This window comes from Lipotes vexillifer, unplaced genomic scaffold (assembly GCF_000442215.2).
Source record: "Lipotes vexillifer unplaced genomic scaffold, Lipotes_vexillifer_v1.1 scaffold178, whole genome shotgun sequence".
Classification (NCBI taxonomy): Eukaryota; Metazoa; Chordata; class Mammalia; order Artiodactyla; family Lipotidae; genus Lipotes; species Lipotes vexillifer.
In genome coordinates, this window is record NW_006775603.1 from 1,696,885 (window position 1) to 1,718,291 (window position 21,407).

At 36.1% G+C, this 21,407-nt stretch overlaps 1 protein-coding gene across 2 annotated transcripts in view; it reads left to right on the forward strand.

Moving 5' to 3' along the window:
• Positions 1-21,407, forward strand: part of CCSER1 (coiled-coil serine rich protein 1) — a 739,559-nt gene that overhangs the window by 525,304 nt on the left and 192,848 nt on the right. The window lies entirely within an intron of this gene.

Genomic DNA, 21,407 nt, shown 5'->3' on the forward strand with positions numbered 1-21,407 from the left:
CTTTCCCTGCTACAAATTAAAGTTGGATTTTCTAGATTATGAAGAAAGGGAAGTAATTGTAAACTCAATGTATATTTTGTTCAGGGAAGGAAATTTGCTAACAGGATGGGATCTGTCAAGAGAAAACTTCATTGATGTGATAAGAAGATTGTGAACTAATGATAAAATCAGGGATGGGGTGGATACACTTGATGACTTGGAAGGATATCTTATTGATAGTTAACTGTTCAGTTGACTCTCAGGTGTAAGGCTTGGTTCTTGTCATATTTTGCAACTAACTTTTGTGTAACCTCTGGAAAACTCTCCAGGTTTCAGTTTCTTATAAAATAAGGTATGAGTCTATATTATTTCTAAATTGTCTAATTTTTGTGATACTCCAAAGGTATGCTACCAGAGATACACCAAAGCCAATTCATTCCCTAAGTGTCTAATACATGTCTTGTACAATAGTAACTAATATGAGAGGGAAGGAAGGAAGGAAGGAAGGAAGGGAGGGAGGGAGGGAGGGAGGGAGGGAGGAAAAAAGGAAGAAAGGTGGGAGGGGAGGGAACGGGGGGGGGGGAGAGGAGGGGGAAGGGAGGAAGGGAAATTCCTATCTTTCATTTCATGTTGTCAGAAAAAAGGCACACGCATGTTAAAAATTCTGTAAACAATCCTCTTATGACAATGAAAGTGTCATAGCAGTTTAGAAATTCATGTTTGCACTAATAGTCTTAACCAGGACACATGAACTGAAGGAGAGTAATGACTATTGTGGTAGGTAAAGAACACTGGACTAGGAGTCAGAAAATTTCATACAAATCCCAATTTTTGCAGAATCGTTCTTGTTGAGTGGAAATCATAATTATTGAGCATCTATCATGAATTAGGTATTTCAATAACTACTTCATATATGTTAATAATCCTCAGTTTTATTGAACCAAAGTTGGAGCCTTCAGATTTTAGTGATTAAAAGCACAACATTTCTTTTTCTCGTAGAAAAATTTCTGTTTGTGTTACGAGCTTTTTCATGAGTCCTTATATTCAGGAAGTTGCAGAAATTGAGTGAGCAGTCATTTAATTTGGCTGGGCAGCTAATTTACTTAGTCTGCAGTATGATAGTAACTTTCCCTGCTTAATTGAGAGAAAAGGTTAATAAAGAGTAGGAAAGAAAATTTCAGTATAGTTCTTAAGTGTTCATCATACTAGCTTTTAGTGCCAGTGGTAGGTTTTGTGCCATAGACAAACCTAATGGTTCAAAATGTTCTATTCTTTGGGGGCATGGAAAATGGCTTCATGTTTGTTTGGTTTGTTTTCTGAAGAAAACTTCCAGAGCTGGGATTAACTCAAAATCTTTTTTGAATCTTAAAAAGAGTAAGGGCGCTTATTAAATGTGGCAACCTCTGCCAAATATTCCCTTCAGTATAAAAAGCTCCATTAAGACAGGATATTGGGCACTTTCTCACTGCATGATGTATACGTGTGTGTATGTGTGTGTGTTTCTGTGTGAGTTTAATTTATGAAACCAATTTCAACACTGCATTCTTTAAAAGCTACAATCCTAAATTTTATAGAGAAGAAAAGATGTTTGGAAATCATTTACTACACTACCAAATCTGAATGCCAATGAGTTACAATTTACCAATATACTGTATTCTTTACTAATGTTGCCTTCTTTTGTTTCCAGAGGGCATGTAAAAAGAAGGCCAGAACGGGCAAGAATTTTTGGCCTTTTTTTTTTTTTTTTTTTTTTTTTTTTGCTAATCCAGAATTTTTTGATCTCTGTATATTTTGCAACCAATAGGGAACTGAAAGATGTATAATTGAAAAATAAATTAAAATGTTAAATTTGAGGACACAGTGCTTTGAATAAAAGCCTCAGATAATGTGAACTTGATAAGTTCATCTATTATAAATAAAGATGTAGCATAAATGAGAAACTTCATGTCTTGTGAGGCTGAAGAAGTTTTAAAATGCATCCAATACAATGAAATATTTTAAGGAATTAATTTATAAACCAAATCACTGATCTGTAGAAATTCGGTAACAACATCTCACTTCGTCTGCACATTTTCAAAGACAATATATTGTGTGAGAGCCCTAGAACTCAAAGCTGAAATGGATCTTAAAATGCTCTTTATTAGTTTACTCTTTGGGTAGATATTATTTCTTGAAGTATCATAGAATGTGAGATCCAGAAAGGAGTAAGGGATGGAACTAAACATTTACACAAGAGGGAAGTGTAAAGGCAAAGCAGTTGTGATTGTCTAGGTTCATGTGAGATTTGTCTGTACTCACATGACATCAAGTAGCTCATTTAGGTGAATCTCAACAGTTTATGAACTTGCAGAGGAAAAATAAATACTCTTCACATTAGTACATTTTGTTTTACTTACTAATATTATTAAACCAAATATTTATATCTTGATACACTGGTGGTGACATTTATAATTTTTCAAGAAATTTTCTTCATATTACTGTATAAAATTTTCATATTACTTTATTGAGTGCAAGCCCTGTCGGTATTAAATCAGTGTAGTCAGATTAAAATTACTTAGAACAGTAATTGGACAAAAGATATAGGTAGGGACTTCCCTGGTGGCATAGTGGTTAAGAATCCACCTGCCAGTGCAGGGGACACGGGTTCGAGGCCTGGTCCGGGAAGATCCCACATGCCACGGAGCAACTAAGCCCTTGCACCACAACTACTGAGCCTGCACTCTAGAGTCTGTGAGCCACAACTACTGAGCCCGTGTGCCACAACTACTGAATCCCACGTGCCTAGAGCCCATGCTCTGCAACAAGAGAAGCCACCGCAATGAGAAGCCCGCACACTGCAAGGAAGAGTAGTCCCCGCTCACCGCAACTAGGAAAAGCCTGCACCCAGCAATGAAAACCCAATGCAGCCAGAAAATAAAGAAAGAAATTTATAAAAGGAAAAAAAAAAAAGAGTGAAAGAAAGCAGAAAACTTAAAAAAAAACAAAAAAACTCATTGATTCCTTTCCCCAAATATAAAACTTATATCCAACTATCAATTTTAATTTATAGGCAGTGACCATTAGAGTTGGATTAGCATCATGCTGATTTATAATTTTTTTTTTTTTTTTTTGCTGTACATGGGCCTCTCACTGTTGTGGCCTCTCCCGTTGTGGAGCACAGCCTCCGGACGCGCAGGCTCAGCGGCCATGGCTCACGGGCCCAGCCGCTCTGCGGCATGTGGGATCTTCCTGGACGGGGGCACGACCCCGTGTCCCCTGCATCGGCAGGCGGACTCTCAACCACTGCGCCACCAGGGAAGCCCTAAAATTTTTTTTAAATTGAAAATAAAGTATGCATCTAATCAGGGTGAATAATGTCCACAGAAATGTGCACCTGTGTTTTGTGGCTGAATTTATTTACATTTAGATTAACTGATTAGCTTCTGCCAACCAGTTCCACATTCAACAATTATTCATAAAAATGCCTCATTGTTTTTGTTGTATATTTATCCCATTGGATAAGATGGACATTCTAATATGCTGGGTATTTAACTATAGTTAACATTAATTGAGAAAATGCTAATTTTTTTAAAGCTATGAACAGAAAGCTACTTAAGTCTTATTAAGCAGAACTTACAAAACAGGAGCTTTCAAAAGTAGTTTACATACCTGGTTTTGTTTTTAACCTAATTATCTACATTTATAGAGATAAACCATGTAATAAGGTATATAATAAATCTTAATTGAATAATTCTGGTAGTTTCTGTGATATAAGGATGAAGATCACATGAGCATGTCCTGAAGTTCGCTCACAGTTTTAGCAGACAGGCACATAAACTGTTTCAATATACCATGATAATAGCTAAAGCCTAGCACTTATTTAGCACTTTACATGTGCCTGCTCTGTTTTTAGTAGTTTTATCTCATTTACTCTTCCCAACAGCTCTTAAGAGTGGGTTCTATCACCATCTCCATTTTACAAAAGAGAAAAATGCTGCCCAGAAAGGATGAGTAACTTGCGTAAGGTAACAGTTAATAACTTCCTGTGCTGAAGTTGAAACCAAGCAGCCTCAGTCTCACTCAGGAAGCAAAGGTGTACATCAGCTATTGTTGCAGCAGAGATGATGCTGAATTACAGCTCAGGAAATGAGTTCAAATGTGCTAGGTGAGAGCTGCACAGTGATGGAAAAGGAAATTTTTAAGGTGGAGAGTCAGGGACTGGAACAGTCAAAGAGCTTTCTGGGAGAACAGAAGAGATTTAGTGAGGGCAAGGAGCTATGAGACCAATAGATGTATGCGGGAACTATAGCAGGTTCTTACTACCACAGCAGAGTCTTCAGAACATCTGAGAAAGAACCCTTGGATACAAGTTGAATATACAGTTTCCCAGACCATGTCCTACAATCTCCACAGTGAGGCCAAAATGAGCATCTTAATAGAGCACGTCAGGTGATTAACTGCTCTGTATCAGAATTTTCAAGATTCTCTGCAAAACTGTAAAGTTGAAGATGAGAAGTGTCTGGAGATGAAGCCAGTGAGGTAGATAAGGACCAGATCATAGACCTTTTAAATTGTCCACTTTCTGATTAGATTATTTCACAAAAATAATAAACAATATTTCAAAATAATTAAGTTTAACATAGGTTAAAAACACAGGTTAAAAGCAGTTCAACACACAAAAATGAAACAAAATTTGTTCTTTCATATCCTTACTTATCCTCTAAAGCACTCCATAATAAAGTACTGAATCTTACTTATTCTTTTATCGAGACACTGCATTCCATACCCCTACCCCCAAGAAGCCCATTTATTTGCTTCTTGAACAAATATTTAGGAAACCTTTCAAAAGATATGACCAAGTTCAGCATTCATTGATCCATCATTTATTTAATCTAATGATTCTCAATATTGGTGGCAAACAAGGATGACCTGAGCACCTTTTTATAAATGAGTATAAAAGGAGAAAATTAATTTATATATATATATATATTTTTTTTAATTAATTTATTTTTTCTGGTATCTGCTATGTGAAAGCCTTCTTCCCCTGTACTCTGAGGAATACATGTGTAAGATAAGTATACTACCCACAGGGACCTTGAAATCTAGACAGGAAATAAGATATATATCCCCCAAAATATAATAAGTTAGAATATTATAAGAGCCCCAAAGAGGTGCAGAGAGTGTGCTATAAGAGTTCAGAGGGGGCTTCCCTGGTGGCGCAGTGGTTGAGAGTCCGCCTGCCGATGAAGGGGGCACGGGTTCGTGCCCCGGTCCGGGAAGATCCCGCATGCCGCGGAGCGGTCTGGGCCCGTGAGCCATGGCCGCTGAGCCTGCGCGTCCGGAGCCTGTGCTCCGCGATGGGAGAGGCCACAACAGTGAGAGGCCCTCGTACCGCAAAAAAATAAAAAAGAGTTCAGAGAATTGCAATATTGCTTACTGTTGAAGGCATTAGAGAAGCTTTCTTAGAGGAGTGGGCATTTAAGCTTAGTTGTAAATGAGAAGAGATTTTGATAATAGGGTTACTGGAGAAGGGCATTTCCAAATGTTTAGGTGGAGAGATCATAATGACTGAAAGCAAGTTGTGTCAGGATGGGTGAGAATTAGGGTTAAAAAGGATTGTTGGAAAAAAGTTGTCTTGGGAGTTGGACTCAGGTAAGTAAAGGTGAGGGAATTAAAACGGAAGGTTGTTCTCATTTTGAGGGGTGCCTGAATCCCAGTCTAAAGAGTGTGGAATTCATTCATGGCCTAAGTGAAATGTTGAAATCTTTCAGCAAAGAAGGGGCATGAAGAACCGTTTCAGAAAGATCAGTCTGATGTTAGGGTGTGGGAAGAATTGGCTAGGGAAGAGACTGAGTTAGGGGGATCTCTTAAAATACAATAGTACAGACAAGGATTATAATATTTTAAATCAGGTTTTCATTCCAATATAGAGATGAAAACATGGAAAATGATAGTTTGCAAAAGAAGCCCTATTCAGAAGTTGACCTTCCCCGTGTATGTTGTGATTGTTTACTTCTAGAACGTGAAGAAGTTAAAAAAAAAAAAAAAAAAAAACTTCGTTTGGGCCCCTGTATTGCAGTATATGTCTGCATGTTGAAAGCGTCCAGTTCTGTGCAGGTCAGTGGTTAACAATCAGCTCTCCAAAGAAAAATGCCTTAATTTGTAACATTTGCCAATTTCTGTGGTGTGAAATAATCCTTCCCTGTGGCCAATTTCAAATTATCAATGTGAATGAACTGTCATGTAAATGAACATGAATTTAGGAAGTGTTGGGAGGAAAACTTCTCCTCTACCAATTTAGGACTGACTGATTTGGGTGCCTCTAATTAACTGTTAATGGACAGATTAACAGGAGGAAAATTTGTCATGCAGATGGAGCTACTCAGTAGTGAGTCACTGAATAGCCAGACAGACATAAAGGCTTCTATACCAACACAACACAAAAGGGGGCCGGTTTAGGGCTTCAGTGGGAAAGTAGGGAAGGTTCTGTGGGGCTTTTTGATGCTAATGGACAGCTGGATTCACTTTTCTGGTGCTGAGGGTCAGTCTTTTCCTAAATAGGAAACTCCCTAGGAGGAGGATCAATGGAAGCTGTATTTTCCAGAGGCTCCGCTTAGGTAAGGGTAATGTTTCTTGCTGTGACAGAAGTTTTCAGTTTAAAATATTTTTATACCACGTTGGTGGGCTGTTAATACTTTCAGGAAGAGATGAAAATAATTCTAGGGGGGAGCCCTGGTGAGGTGATTCCTGCACAGCGTCACATGTATCCCACCTCAAAATTTTCTTTTTCGTGTGGTGAATTAAATTATTTAAAAAGAAACAAAAGAACAAAAATGAAAACCCAAAGTTTCCCTTAACAGTTGTGATCTGTGCATAGTAGTGGAGCTGACACCTGCAGTGATCAGGATTTAGCTATTAGGAACGGACAGATTTGGGTGAACACTACAAGGTTTCTTGGTAATTTGAGGGAGTTTAGAAAATGAAGTGTGGAAAAAGAGGTAAACTGCATGTGACCCTCATAAAGATTACAGTATATAATACAGCAGAAATTTGCTAAGCAAAGTCTTTTCATAGAGAATCCTTTGGTCATGGAAATTATCCATCTCTGAGTTATGTCTTAAAGGGTCAGATGTCCTTATGTCTATGAGTTCATGTAATTTACTTGTTCAGAAGGTGTTTATTGAGCATCTGTTATGTGCCAGATGACAAGAAACTTAATGTTCATTAAATAATACCTGTGGAACTGGCCAGTTGGCTGCCACTGTGGTGTGAGAAAGAAAAGAAAAAGAAATTTGCTAAACAAAATTGACAATGGGTATAAAGTTGAAGTAAATATTTTATGTTTATTCTGCTCATTCCCTTTTTTTGGTTTTCCTTTGTTATAAATTGGTTAAGTTGTGTCTATGTGTATTGGCTACAGGAAGATGCTAAACTTCTTTGAGAGGGATGGTGAAAGAATAATTTAGGTGAAGTCATTTTGGTTTCCAGGTAGCATAAGCTATGTGGTGGTGATTTTCATGATCACACCCTAACGTTAAGGGGTAGAGAGAAGTAGGTGTCCTTGTTCCTCCTCAGTTTCCTGACCAGCATCTTTCCTGCCTCCCTAGTAACTCTTGGTTCAAAGCTTGAAGTTTGTCAGACTATTCTACTTGTTACCCCTCCTCATTGTAGTCTTTGTTTGACCCCCATCATATTCTTCCCCCTATTCTTTAAAAAGAATGTGGATCCTTATTCATTTTCATGATTTCCAATATTGCTCTTGAAATAGTTCTTATTTATCCAAATTGTTGCCTCACCTTAGCATCTCAGCTCCTTGTGATTTCAGATGACCTTGGCCTGCAGCCGCTTGAAGCAAGATTTCGGTTCCCAGCCAGAGATTTGAGGTCAGGCAGTGGCAGTGAGAGCGCTGAATCCTAGCCAACAGACCACCAGGGACCAGTGGACAGTGATAAGGCCCTGGCCCATCAGCTGTGTAGAAATGAATTTTCACACAGAGACGGAAAGTAGTGAAGCAAGTAAAGTGTTTATTAGGAGGAAAAAAGAGTACAGTACATGTGTGAATAGACACACAGGCGGGCTCAGGGGGAGAGTCGTGCCCTCGTGGTAGTTTCAATCACTTTTATGGGGCATTTCTTCCGGGTTTCCTTTGGCCAATCATCTTGCTTTGCCTGGTTGTGAGTCTGTATTTGGTATATCTCAGGGTCCTCCCATGTGTGCGTGGGCATCTCTTAGCCAAGATGGATTCTAGCGAAGAGGCCCATGGGAGGTTGACATCACTTACTATGGGGAGGCTCCCCCTCCCTCTTTGAACCTCCAAGGAGCCTTTCTGCACATGTGTAGTCGGGGAGGTCTCCTTGAGTTCGAGAATGCATAATATGAGGTCTTTTATCTCTTATCTGGGCAGGGCCCAGCCTCCTCCATCATCCTGTTTTTACAGAGTTTCTGTCCACAGGGGAGAAACTGTTCAGCCTGGGGCCCATCTATCTCCTACCTCACTTGAACTCCTGATTTTTTCATAACCTTGTTCTTCATCCTATCTCAGGCAGTGTATCCAAGTGCTTACCTGACATCTCCACTCCTATGTCCAACTGGAATTTCAAACTTAACTTGAACAAACTGAACTATTGAATTTTTTTTTTCACTTCAAATGTGTTACTTCTGCAGTCGTTCCTCTCCCAGTAAATTCCTACTTAATCCTTATGTTTGTTTAGGCACAACCTTAGAAGTCATCCCTGTCTCCTCTGTTCCTCTCGTAGCCCATATCCAAACCATCAGGAAATTCTGTCCTTCTACCATCAAAATATATATACTCTTCAACCAGTTTCCACCACCTGTACTGATGAAACCTTGTCCAAACCACCATCAGCTCTCAACATATTACAGTCACCTTCTAAGTGGTCTTTCTGCTTCCATGCTTGCCTTTCTGCAATTTCTTTTAACCTGGCATTGCCACATTTTATTCACCACAGGTGAGTTACCAAATCCAGCACACACTCGAGGGGAGAGAATGACACAACAGTGCAAATTCAAGAAAGCAGGGATCTTTGGAGCCATTCTAGAAGCCGACTACATTAGCCAATATATCAAGTTTTAAGTGCTAGCCCTGGCAGGCAGAATTTAAAGCTAGAAGCTTACTAGCACTCTATAGCAGACACAGAATTCAGCTGTCTTTCAGTTTAAAAGCTGCCAACTTTCTCCTACCTACAGAACACTTAAAAAGTCCAAGAATGGAAAGGCAATCTTTTCTTCCAGTTCAGTACTATACCAGCCAAATCTGCTCATGAAAAGCTGCTCTGTATAGTTCATAGTCAGCCAGCAGCAACTTGCAACCCCTAAGGCCCTGGCATCTGTGTTTTGACCGGGACGACTCATGGCCATTGTCTTTCTGATGTTCTTGGGACCCAGAGGCTTTGCTGAGGTCTATTCATCCCACACACCATCACTTAATACTCACAACAATGTAAGAGGGCTCCTTGCCCTTGGGAAAAGTCTCCATAAGCTGTAGACAACCTTCCAGGTTAAAATTCTTAGGATTTGAGGCTTAAAGCTCTTACTTGGACCTTAGCAGTAAAAAGCCTACTGCAGAGCTGTTGTACAAAACACATGTTCTCTGCATGTGATCCAGCTAGCAAAAAAAAGAGGAATGAGCTGAGCCAATCACACCGAGTTCATCCATCCCAAATTTACCAGCAAGAAAATTTACCGATTCTTTGCTAGGCAGAGAAGCTGAGAGTGTAACACTAGTAAAGCTCCTTCTACATGAAAGGAAACACCAGGAATGAGGAATAAGTGTTCCCTGCGAACTTAATTTCCAAATATTTCATTTGCTTTATAACTTCATTTTCTTTAAATGTAGAAAATTAAACATAGTCACAGATCTTTGACTTTATGATTTATTTATGTTTATGTTTAGAAAAGCCCTGCCCATTCTATAATTGATAGATAATACTTACCTATATTTTCTTCAAGTTCTTTTGCATTTTCTTTATATTTAGCACTTTAATACATTTAAAGTTTATTTGAATGAAATTTAAGGATGTATTTTTCCGCCTAACACTTAACCAATTAGTAAATCACAGCCTATTAAATAACCTGGTATATTTCTCTATGCCTATTGAAGGTACAATAAATTTAGAACTCAAACTTCTCAAGTAGGAGTAAAAATGAGTACATTAGCCTTGGGGGAAAATTTGATAATATATGTGAAATTAGCCGATTATGTGCATATTAACTGAGACTTTATAATTCTATGAATTTATTAAAAGAAATAGTCACAGATCTGTTTTACAACTCTCATCACAGCACTAATTGTAAAGAAAAAATGAAAATGCAAAAATTATTACAAATGAATAAAGTTATATGATGATATTTTCACTCATCATAAAGTACATTGAAGAAAAATGTTTGATGCGAGAAAAATCCTGAGAATGTAGTTTGGGGCAAAATTTAGAATAGATAATATACATTAATTCCAGTCAATAAGATGTCACAGAAAAAGACTGAAAAATGTATGTACATATTTAATCAGTGATTGTCTTAGGTAGCTGGATTTTTATTTGTTTGTTTGCTTCCCTGTCTACTTACTTATGAATCCTTTTTCTAGTTTGTACTTTTCACACTTGCTTATCTCCTCTAACGAATTTAAGATAATTGGAGGCAAGGACTTTTTATTAAACATATATAGCAAATCTGGTTTGTGATAGATTCTCAATACTGCTTGTTAAATGTTGTAAATGAAATAAGACCAAAATTTCAGTTTGTGGCAGCAGCAGAACATACCAAGAATGTTCAAGAAAATAAGCAGATAGAGGGATAATGGAGATTCAAGTCATAAAGAGGTCTAGCAACAGTTGGTTTGGATTCAGCCTTAGAGATTAGGGATCAGGGACAGAATTTCTTTCCTTGGGAGAAATAGTAGGTAAAAACAGGAAATCAGCCTTACAATATCGGTACAATAACTTGGGGAAATTATATAGGAACTTTGAGGTTCAAATACCATGCACTTCCAGAATTGGGATATATGAGTTGAAACTGCAGTTTCCTAAAATTGAAGCAAACCAAAGCAAAATAAAATTAAAAAGCTAGTCATTGTTGAGGTAACTAATGCCACCATCAACAAAAATGGGCTGGTTTAAAAAAATATATTGTTAATCAGATTAGCTATTTCTATCTTAAATTATGTTGCAGTGTGTCTGGCATGAAGTCATTGTGCTTTCGGTAGTTGATTTTTCAATTATTTTAAATGAATAAGAGGATATGAATTTTGTCACTATGGTGAAGCTCTAGCACTGCTCAAAGGATAAAGTGCTTGGATTGTAAATGATTTCTGTTTCTTTGTACATATACCATAGCTTGATATAAAGCATACTCTGAGAGAATCTAATTACTCCTTTTTTCTAACTTTATACTAAACAACGAATCTTCCACTCCGTAATGTGGTTTCTGAATGGTTTTCACCAAAAGGAAAGAACTCAAATAGGTTGTCACCCTGAGTTCTTACGTCAAGTTTAGTTTTCATTATTAGTTAATATGTTGGCCAATATCTGATTAAGTACAGTCTCTTATTCATTTAGTTATTCTGAATCATCCCCACAAAACCTGCTTGTCCCTATTTGACTTGATATAATTTAATTTCTAAAATTTCCAAACTAAGTACCAAGTCCTAATTTCTCCTGTGGGAATGAGCTAGTTTATATCTCTGTTATAGCCTAATAGTTTAGGTTACTTTGGGTTTTGGTCACAACCTTGATTTAGCTTTGGTTTAGTGACAAAACAGTGAGGTAATGAGATTAGTAATTGGGATTGATCACATCAGAGTAGGACTAAGAGCAAAGCTAACTCAACACTGAGCCAGGCATTTATTGGGATATTGTTTCTCTCAGCTGTCTTCGATTATTGATATCAGGCAGGAAGAGATTTTGAAAATTTAAAAGGTGAACTTCAACCAGAGCTTTTGTTTACCTTATGCATCTGTACTAAAGGCCTTTTTTTTTTTTTTTTTGCGGTATGCGGGCCTCTCACTGCCGTGGCCTCTCCCGTTGCGGAGCACAGGCTCCGGACGCGCAGGCTCAGCGGCCATGGCTCACGGGCCCAGCCGCTTTGCGGCATGTGGGATCTTCCCGGACCAGGGCACGAACCCGTGTCCCCTGCATCGGCAGGCGGACTCTCAACCACTGCGCCACCAGGGAAGCCCCTAAAGGCCTTTTGACATAGAGAATACATGGTGAGACAGTGGGACTTATTCACTTTTAAGCCTCGTGTGGGTGTGTAAACTGATGGAATCTCCAGGCAGGACAATTTGGCAGCATAATTCAAAATTACAACTGAATATCTCTTTTAGCCCAGTCATTCTGCATCCTCAAAATTATCTTATAGGTACACATGCATATAAGGTAAGGTTACTCGTTTCAGCTCTGAAGAAAGAGTGGGAATGCAGCACTGGTTAACTTTATTATCATATAGCCATAAAATGAAATAGGATGTGGCCATATAAAAGAATGAGGGATCTCATTACATACAAATACATGGTAATTTGAAAAAGGCAAGTTGAAGAACAGTATTATAACATGTTATCCTATATGTATAGAGAAAAAAAATGACTCTCTGTGTGTGTGTGGATAGATAGATAGATAGATATAGATATATAGATGTGTGTGTTTCTGTTATGTACATATACATTTATAGAAGGTTATGCAATAAATTGGTAAGATCAGTGGGCTCTGGATGGCTGAAGACTAGAAGTGGAAGAGAAATCTTTTCCTGGAAAAAGATGTTACACCTTTTGAATTTTGGACTATGAGAATGTGTTATCTAGTCAAAAGTAAATTTATGTATAATATATATAATATATATTTTACATACATATATAATATACATTATATATATAATAAAAAGAGAAAAAGTAAATACATTCTTTTTTTTTTTAATTTATTTTTTTGGTTGTACCAGGTCTTAGTTGCGGCAGGCGGGCTCCTTAGTTGCAGCTCGCCAGCTCCTTAGTTGCAGCAGGCGGGCTCCTTTAGTTGCAGCTCGTGGGCTCCTTAGTTGCAGCTTGCAGGCTCCTTAGTTGTGGTATGCAAACTCTTAGTTGTGGCGTGCACATGAAGCACCAAATTCAAAAAATATGTGAGACCCCCAAAGTTTAGAAAGTAATTTAATAAATTATTTTACTACCACATAAATATTGCTAAATTCTCAGTCTGAGATAGAATAATATCCTGTCTACTTCTGTCAGCCAATTCAAATTTTAGATTCTACAACTTGCAACTTCCCAACCAGAGAGCTTATTCCTATATCAGAAAGGATGCTTAAATCTTAGGCATACTCTTTTTTGGAAATCATTTGTTCGTGTAGAGCTGAGTTATTAATATGTCAAATACATCCTTAGGACTCAGTTTCTTTCTCTCCATTTCTTGTATTGGCTCTGCATTGAACTTGTTTCTAGGGATGTCCCATCTACTTGGTGGCCTCTGTCAGTTTAAATAGAAATACATTCTTGACCTTAGCAGCACTGGCTGAATGAAAGTATCTCTTTCTCAAATTTCCAACACAATTCGCAGATGTGACCTTCACTTAAATAATTTGGATTTTGTGCTCTTTGTATCCGATAAGAATGGTTGTAGAACTGATACAGTAGCCTCAAAGTAAGCATATGGACATATAACCAAGGACTACCTTTTATTGAATGGGTGAATAAATAAATGAATTTTCATAGAAAATTGGCATGTCTAATAAAAGGAAAATATTTTCAAGAAAAGTGTCCCATTAAAACTACAGAAATCTAAATTATCCTATGTACTTTATCAGTAATAACACCATTGATTATTAAAACAGCAAAATACTATAACATGTGGTACACATTTTTTACTTAATTTTAGAACTACAAGAATATGTGCTCAAATTAGAGTTAACACATTCAGGTGACCATTTAATTTTATTAGACCTAAAGAATTACTTTATATCATACTTTTTACCCTAATAGCTTAAAAATTAAGGTATGTCACTTACCGTCAAATATGTTTATGTACTCAATAGATTTGAGCCAAATTGATCATGTTTCACTTCAAGAAATCCCTATAAATAAATTTTGATTCCATAGGACAGATCCATTAATTATGCTTTTAGGGGAGGTATAGTTAATGAATTTGCACTGTAGAATGATGGCATTTGTGCAAAACAATTTAACATCAGCTTTTCGATGAGATCTTCATAGAAGATTAAAAATTATTTGGTGGAGAAATTATGCATCCCAATAAAATGGTCTGTTGCAATTTATTTTTATGAAAGTTGGAACAGCCCTGATGAAAGCTTAGAATATGAGTATAATGACAGTTATGTATTATAATCCTGAAAAGCCTGGTTGGATTGCTAATGAAGAATATTTTTAAATAAACGTTTTATTTCAAAATAGTTTCAGAGGGGTGGGATAGGGAGGGTGGGAGGGAGAAGCAAGAGGGAGGAGATATGGGGATATATGTATATGTATAGCTGATTCACTCTGTTATAAAGCAGAAACTAACACACCATTGTAAAGCATTTATACTCCAATAAAGATGTTGGAAAAAAAAAAAGAAAAGCTGCGGAGACAGTACAGAGAACTCTCATATACCCTTCATCCAGTTTCCTCTATTGTCATCATCCTCCCTCAGCAGAGTACATTTATCACAACTTAGAACCAATATTGGTACATTACTATGAACTAAACTCAGTGATTTATTCAGATGTCACCAGTTTTCCTTAATGGACTTTTTGCTATTTGAGGATTTTATCCAAGATGCCACATTATATTTAGTCATCATGCCTTCATAGCAGCATAATCTGTAACAGTTCTCAGTCTTTTCTTGTCCTTGATGACCTTTAATTTGGTCAGATTTTTGCAGAATGTTTGTCTAGTGTTTTTCTCATGATTAAGCTGATGTCATTGGTTTTGGGGAGGAAAATCACAGAGGTAAAGTACTCCTCTCATCACATTGTATCATGCTATCTATATGCTCTCTATAGGATGTTAACCTTGATCACTTGGTTGAGGTAGTGTTTGCCATGTTTCTCCACTGTAAAGTTACCTTTCCCCCTTTTCATACTCTACTGTTTTTGGAAGTAAGCCACTAAGCACAGCCTGGGGCTGAGGGTGTGATGTTAAGTTCCATCTCTTGAAGAGGGAGAGTATCTACATAAATTATTTGGAATATTTCTGTAAGAGAGATTAGTCTGTTCTCCCCAATTGTTTATTTATTCAGTCACTTATTTATTTATGTATGAATTCATGATTTTTGTTTTATGCTTTGATTATACTCCAATACTATGTTATTTGTTGCTCAAATTGTTCCAGCTTTGGCAATTGGGAGCTCTCTCACGTTGGCTCATTTGTCTCTTTGGCACACCCCTTCCTTTTATTTTTTGAGCACTTTTGAGCACTTTCTTACTTTCTGGCACAAGCTATTCATTCCTTGCCTCATCCCAGGAATCATCTATTTCTCCAAGGAGCTCTGGTTCCTTTATCAGAAGAAATCAAGACCTAGGCACTGGGCATTAATATAGAATAGTTTATTTAATAAAATTAACACATTTTTCCCCAGAATCAGAGGGAAAACACAATATGGCTTACCTAAGAAAAATATTTTTAATACTTGTAAAAAATTCTCTCATTTTCATGGGCAAAAAGTAACTCCCTAATTTATAAATTAATGAAAAATATTTTAAAACTGAATTTTAATTTTTATGTTATTATACAAATGGCTGATTGCAAATTTTATACATAAGGCATCAACAGTATCAAGTGATAGATCGATTGAGAGTTCTTTATTTTTCTATGTAAAAGGAAAGAACAGAATAGTATGTTTCTCAAAGCTATTACAATGAGTTCATATTTGTATTTATCAATAATAGATATAATAGTAGAAGCTAAGAGAAGATGTAACATTCAAGTTTCAACATTCTTTTCTGATTTAGTATTTTGTGTCCCTTATCCTTTTTTTTTTACATCTTTATTGGAGTATAATTGCTTTACAATGGTGTGTTAGTTTCTGCTTTATAACAAAGTGAATCAGTTATACATATACATATGTTCCCATATCTCTTCCCTCTTGCGAGTGTCCCTTATTCTTTAATTTCCCTATTTCTTTGGTGACAGTATATTGAGTGCCAAAGCCCTCAAATGTATACTTTGGCCATGGACAGTTGAGCAGTGACGGTTTTGAATGTGATTACACTTTCTAAGCAAACATTTTAAGCATTATTTATAATAATAGATAGATACTATGCCATTTTCCCAAATTGTGGTCTAAAATTTAACCTGGGAAAATTGTTATTAATATAACAAAAATATTTCCTTCCATACTCATTATTTATTGGGAAAAGACCACCTATTGTGATTCACTAGTACTTACTGTTCACTTTCCTGACTTTTTTTTTTTTTTTTTTTTTTTTTGCGGTACACGGGCCTCTCACTGTTTTGGCCTCTCCCGTTGCGGAGCACAGGCTCCGGACGCGCAGGCTCAGCGGCCATGGTTCAGGGGCCCAGCCGCTCCGCGGCATATGGGATCTTCCGAGACCAGGGCATGAACCTGTATCCTCTGCATTGGCAGGCGAACTCTCAACCACTGTGCCACCAGGGAAGCCCCCTGATTTTTATTTTTTTAATAAGCTTAACTTTGTTTATTCTCAGCAGTAACTTCTAGTAATTCTGACATCAATGTTGATAAAGTGCTAGGTTGGTAATCAGAGTTGGTACCAGGATACTTGAGACTGAGGATTTCACTGAGGTCATTTATCTGCTATTTCCAGCCTCCTGATAAGTTGCCCCTAATTATTCATTTATTTTTTATGAGCCATCTCATTGGAGCCAAGAAAAGGTCTATTCAGCTCCCTGCCATTGTTTTCCTCTAGTCTGGTGTCATTTTCATTTAAATTTGTTAATTCTTATTCTTCACCAACATTGTGTGGCAGCTCTTAGTATGCCAAAGTGGCATGGTGTTGGCAAAACCTCTCTATGTGCTTAAATAATTTCTATTCCATTGAGAAATTTAAGAAAGAGGGGAATATTCCTATCTCGTTTCTTAGAATTTTATTTTAAAAAGCTCGTTTTATTTCCACTTGTGCCCTCTTTTTCCTCAGAGTCAAAGATGAGTCAACAGTAGGAGATGATAGATACACTGCTCTTCTTGGCATTACTATTCTCCTTCGCTCTTAAAGCTTATATGTCTCCTGCTGTCCATCTGTCCAGGAAGTTCCATAATCACCCACTCTGAGGAGAGTCTTGTATATTAATTTTAAATTGGCAATACTTTAGCAAAGACTTTCTCCCCTTCCACAACACACCCACAAGCAGATAATATTTCAGTATTTAGGTGTGTTGTAATTAAAGTGTCGTTAAGGCACTAGTAACTGTTAGATTCCCATCTAAGGTATGAGATTGGCTAAAGTGTCTGAGGTTACTTGATAAAATACAAACTAATCTCTGTGAAAATCTTTGTACTAGAATGTGTACAGTACAAATATTAAGGTTACTTAATGCTCATTAAACACCAAGTAATTGCAAAAATAGTTTCAAAGAATAGAATCCTAACTCTGTTGTGTTTTTGGCCATCCTATGTTGATCTGAAAGGATGGTAGAAGAAAACATACATGAAAATCTTTGTGAACTTGAAATAGGACAAGATTTCTTAGGAAAAACACCAGAAAAGTATAAACGATAAAAAACAAACAAACAAAACGGCAAATAAGATGGAAAGCATTGGTTCTTTTGTAGATACTGTTAAGAAAATGAAAAGGCAAGCCCAAACTGGGTGAAAATATTTATAATAAATATATATGACAAAGGATTTGTATTCAAACAACCCAATGAAAGAGAAGAATAGGCAAAATATTTGAACAGACATTTCACAAAACAAGATATACTTACTAATAGTCAGTAGGCACATGAAAAGATGCTCAGCATCATTTGTCATCCTTGGAAATGAAAGTTAAAACTGCAGTGAGCTACCACTACAGACCCATGGAATGGCTAAAATTAAAAAAAAAAAAAAAAATGAAATACCAGTGTTTATGAGATACAATGCAAATGAAAGTACAAACTATTGCATTTTGGAAAACATTTGTCAGTTTCTTATAAAGCTAACATAATACCAGATATAAATTTACCATAGGAAGCAAGTAATTTCACCAGTAGGTATTTATCCAAGAGAAACGAAAACATACATCCACATAAAGATATATACAGAAGCACTCAGTATGGCTGTATTCCCAATACCCCCAAACTGGAAGCAATGCAAATTCTAGCAACAGGTGATTGGATAAATGAATTGTGGTCTCTGCTAAATACTATACAACATTTAAAAGGATGGACTACTGAAACATGCAGCAATATGATATGATGAATTTCAGAATAATTTTGCTGAGTGAAAGGAGCTGGGCCTAAACAAATTCATATTAATATATTTCCCTTCATATGAAATTCTAGGGAAGGAAAAACTAACCTATAGCATATAGCTTATCAGTGTTGCCTGGGACCATGGATTGGGTGGGTGGGAGGTGCTTGCATGCAAAGGAACGTGAGGGAACATTTGAGGTAATGAGAATGTTCTATATTTTGATTTCGGTGGTAGTTATACATGTGAGTACATTTGTCAAATCTCATCTGGCTATATATTTTGAAAAGTTGCATTTTAGTATAGGTATATTGATTTAAAGAAATAAAGTTGATTTAAAGAAAAAGACGTTGGAGATGAGGGAAGAGTTTGCAAATTTAGGGAAATTATATTCTAAAAACAACAACAACAAAGTGAGTAGTATCTTCAAAACTAATGAGTAGAAAGAATTCTGAAGAGCAGTATGCATGAGAGGAGGTTAATATTCACGAGAATATCTCTGATATGCTCAAAGGAAATACTTGGCTAGATTTTATTATTGAACTTAAAGATCTTACTTAAAGTTAAGCTCAATTTGGAAGAAAATAAAAGAGAACTTAGCATACTGGGGATAGAAATAGAAAGGGGGAAAGTCTACTAATTTGTATAAAATAACATTTTACGTGAAGGAACAATGCTAGGTTCATGTTTATTTAATCACCTAATGTTGGAATGAAGCACACATTTATTGGACTTAGAACCGGAAACAAAGTTTTAGCACACTCAGACAATAAGAATTAGGATTGTTTTCTTTTATAGCCGGTCAAGAATGTCTAGTGCAGGCTCCAAAGGGTCAGAAAACCCAAATGTGTCATATGAGCATTAAGGAGATTCCTTCTGTTGGGATGATTTGCTTCTTTTGAAGAATAGCTTTTCCATATTCCCATGGGATTTGCTTTCACGTTATTGTGAAGGGACCATTTCCAAAGTCTCTAAAATATATTAAAAGCAAATGAAGCCATAATTATAAAAAAGTAATTTATGAAGAAAGTTATGAAAGAACACACACTGTTGGCTTTTAAAAACTTCAAGTGTAACTTTAGAGTACTTTGTTAATTTGTATTTAGATATACACTTGCATTGGTATTGCTGCCATTGAATGAAAGGGTAAATGATTTAAAATATGAAGTATGGATAAGACATATCTGAAGGATTTACTATAGTATTTTATCTAAAGGGTGAATAAATTGGAATGACACCTAAATTACAGATCACTGAAACACAAATGGGATAAAAACAAGCTGAAACTGAAGATTTTTTATCCTGTTTTTTGCTATGTATTTCTCAACTTGATAATTAAATGCAGTTTATCAGATGTCATATAAGATTGATTTGCTTTTTTAAAACACTTTTCTCGAGATTTCCTAAGAGCAATAGAAAATGTCACACTATAAGATAGATTTGAAAGTTAAAGTGAGAACAAAGTTTTCTCTAAGAATGATATTCAAATAATCAAGGTTACATGATGCAAATTTTAGAGTCTGCTTTCCATAGTGCTTAGAATGATATATTTATTTCTGGGAAGTTGTGGGAGACCTTAACCCTTAAAAAAGTTAACCATGAAGCTCTATTTTGAGCTTATCTTCTTATGAAAGTTAAAAAAACCTTCATCTGTTCCAGGCTTTCAAATTTTTGTAACTGAATGTCATCTCTGTCTCTGAATATGATTTTTAAGGACATAATACTTTAATATGCTATGCAGCATATCAGTACTTTAGGAAAATATCAGATAATTCAACTACATATGAACTGTGCTCATCACTTGCTTAATTTCTCATGAAAAAGCTAATGATGAGAGGAACACCTCAAGAGTCTTGTTTTTCTATTTCTCCAAAAATGTTTTACTCATTTCTTATGTTAAAATCCTGCAGTAAATTGATTCCTAAGAAAACCTCTTTGTTTCCCCATTACATCATGTAATCAGATCGTGAAAGTCAGAAGTTCAGAATATTTCCTGATTTCGATCTAATAAATGGCCAAGAAGCTCTGAATATATTTAGAAATTAGTCAGTAAGTAACTCACCTCAGTTATCTGGTGCCTGTATTTTCCTGTTTCCTTTAGTAGATTATTGTTCAGTTTTTATCTAATTTCCTCCTTTAGACATTTTAACTCAATGTTCAGGCTTATGTCAATCTCTAAAGAAGGTACATGTTGTATAAAATATTATACTGAGTATCTTGGGTCCTGTGTTTATAGTTCATATCCATTGTTTCTGGAATAGACAGTCAGAAGTAATCCTACTTTAATGGATATTTAAAATGTGTCCAGGTTATTGTACACCTGAATCAAGTGAATTGAAAATAATCTTTGAGTAGAAAGAGACACTAAGAATTTGTAGCAACTGCAGCATGTATTCTTTGAATGTATTCTTTTGTTAGAATTTGTCAGCCAAACTTCTCTACTTGTTCCCTTATCTCAGTCAAGGTTAATTCATGTTTTTGTTTTAATCTTTACTGAAAGTTTTTCTGTATTTGTGTCCATGTACATTTGGAAATGGAACTGAAAAATTGTAGGTATGTATTTTTTTTCAATGTTTTGTTTGCTTATCTACTTAAATGGAAGAATTCCTCTGAGAGAACTAGTTGAGAGCATAGTAAAATAACTTCTGTTGCTGCCTATTATCTATATCTTTTTCTTGCTTTTAGAAAAAAATGACAAGCTTCTAACACGCATCCCTTTATATAGGCTAATCTCCCACTTAAGGAGTTTTAATTGATTACATTTTCAAAGGACTAGAAGAACAGCATTAGCAACATTCTGATAATTCTTATATTTGTGTAAATCTTTTGTCCTTAAATTTTTATTTAGCTGAATATAATAAGAAGGTTTTTCAAAAGCTATGAATATGGGAATTTTTAGAATTTAATATTTCTTCATTTTGAAATTGTAAATTAATGGCAGATATGCGTTTCATAATGAATTAAAAACTGGGTACAATGACTCAAATCTCCATAAAAGGAAAATATGAATAACACATTTGAAAATCAGCCTGAAAGACATTGAAATAGCACCATAGTGAACCATTATAGGTATAGTTTAATTAT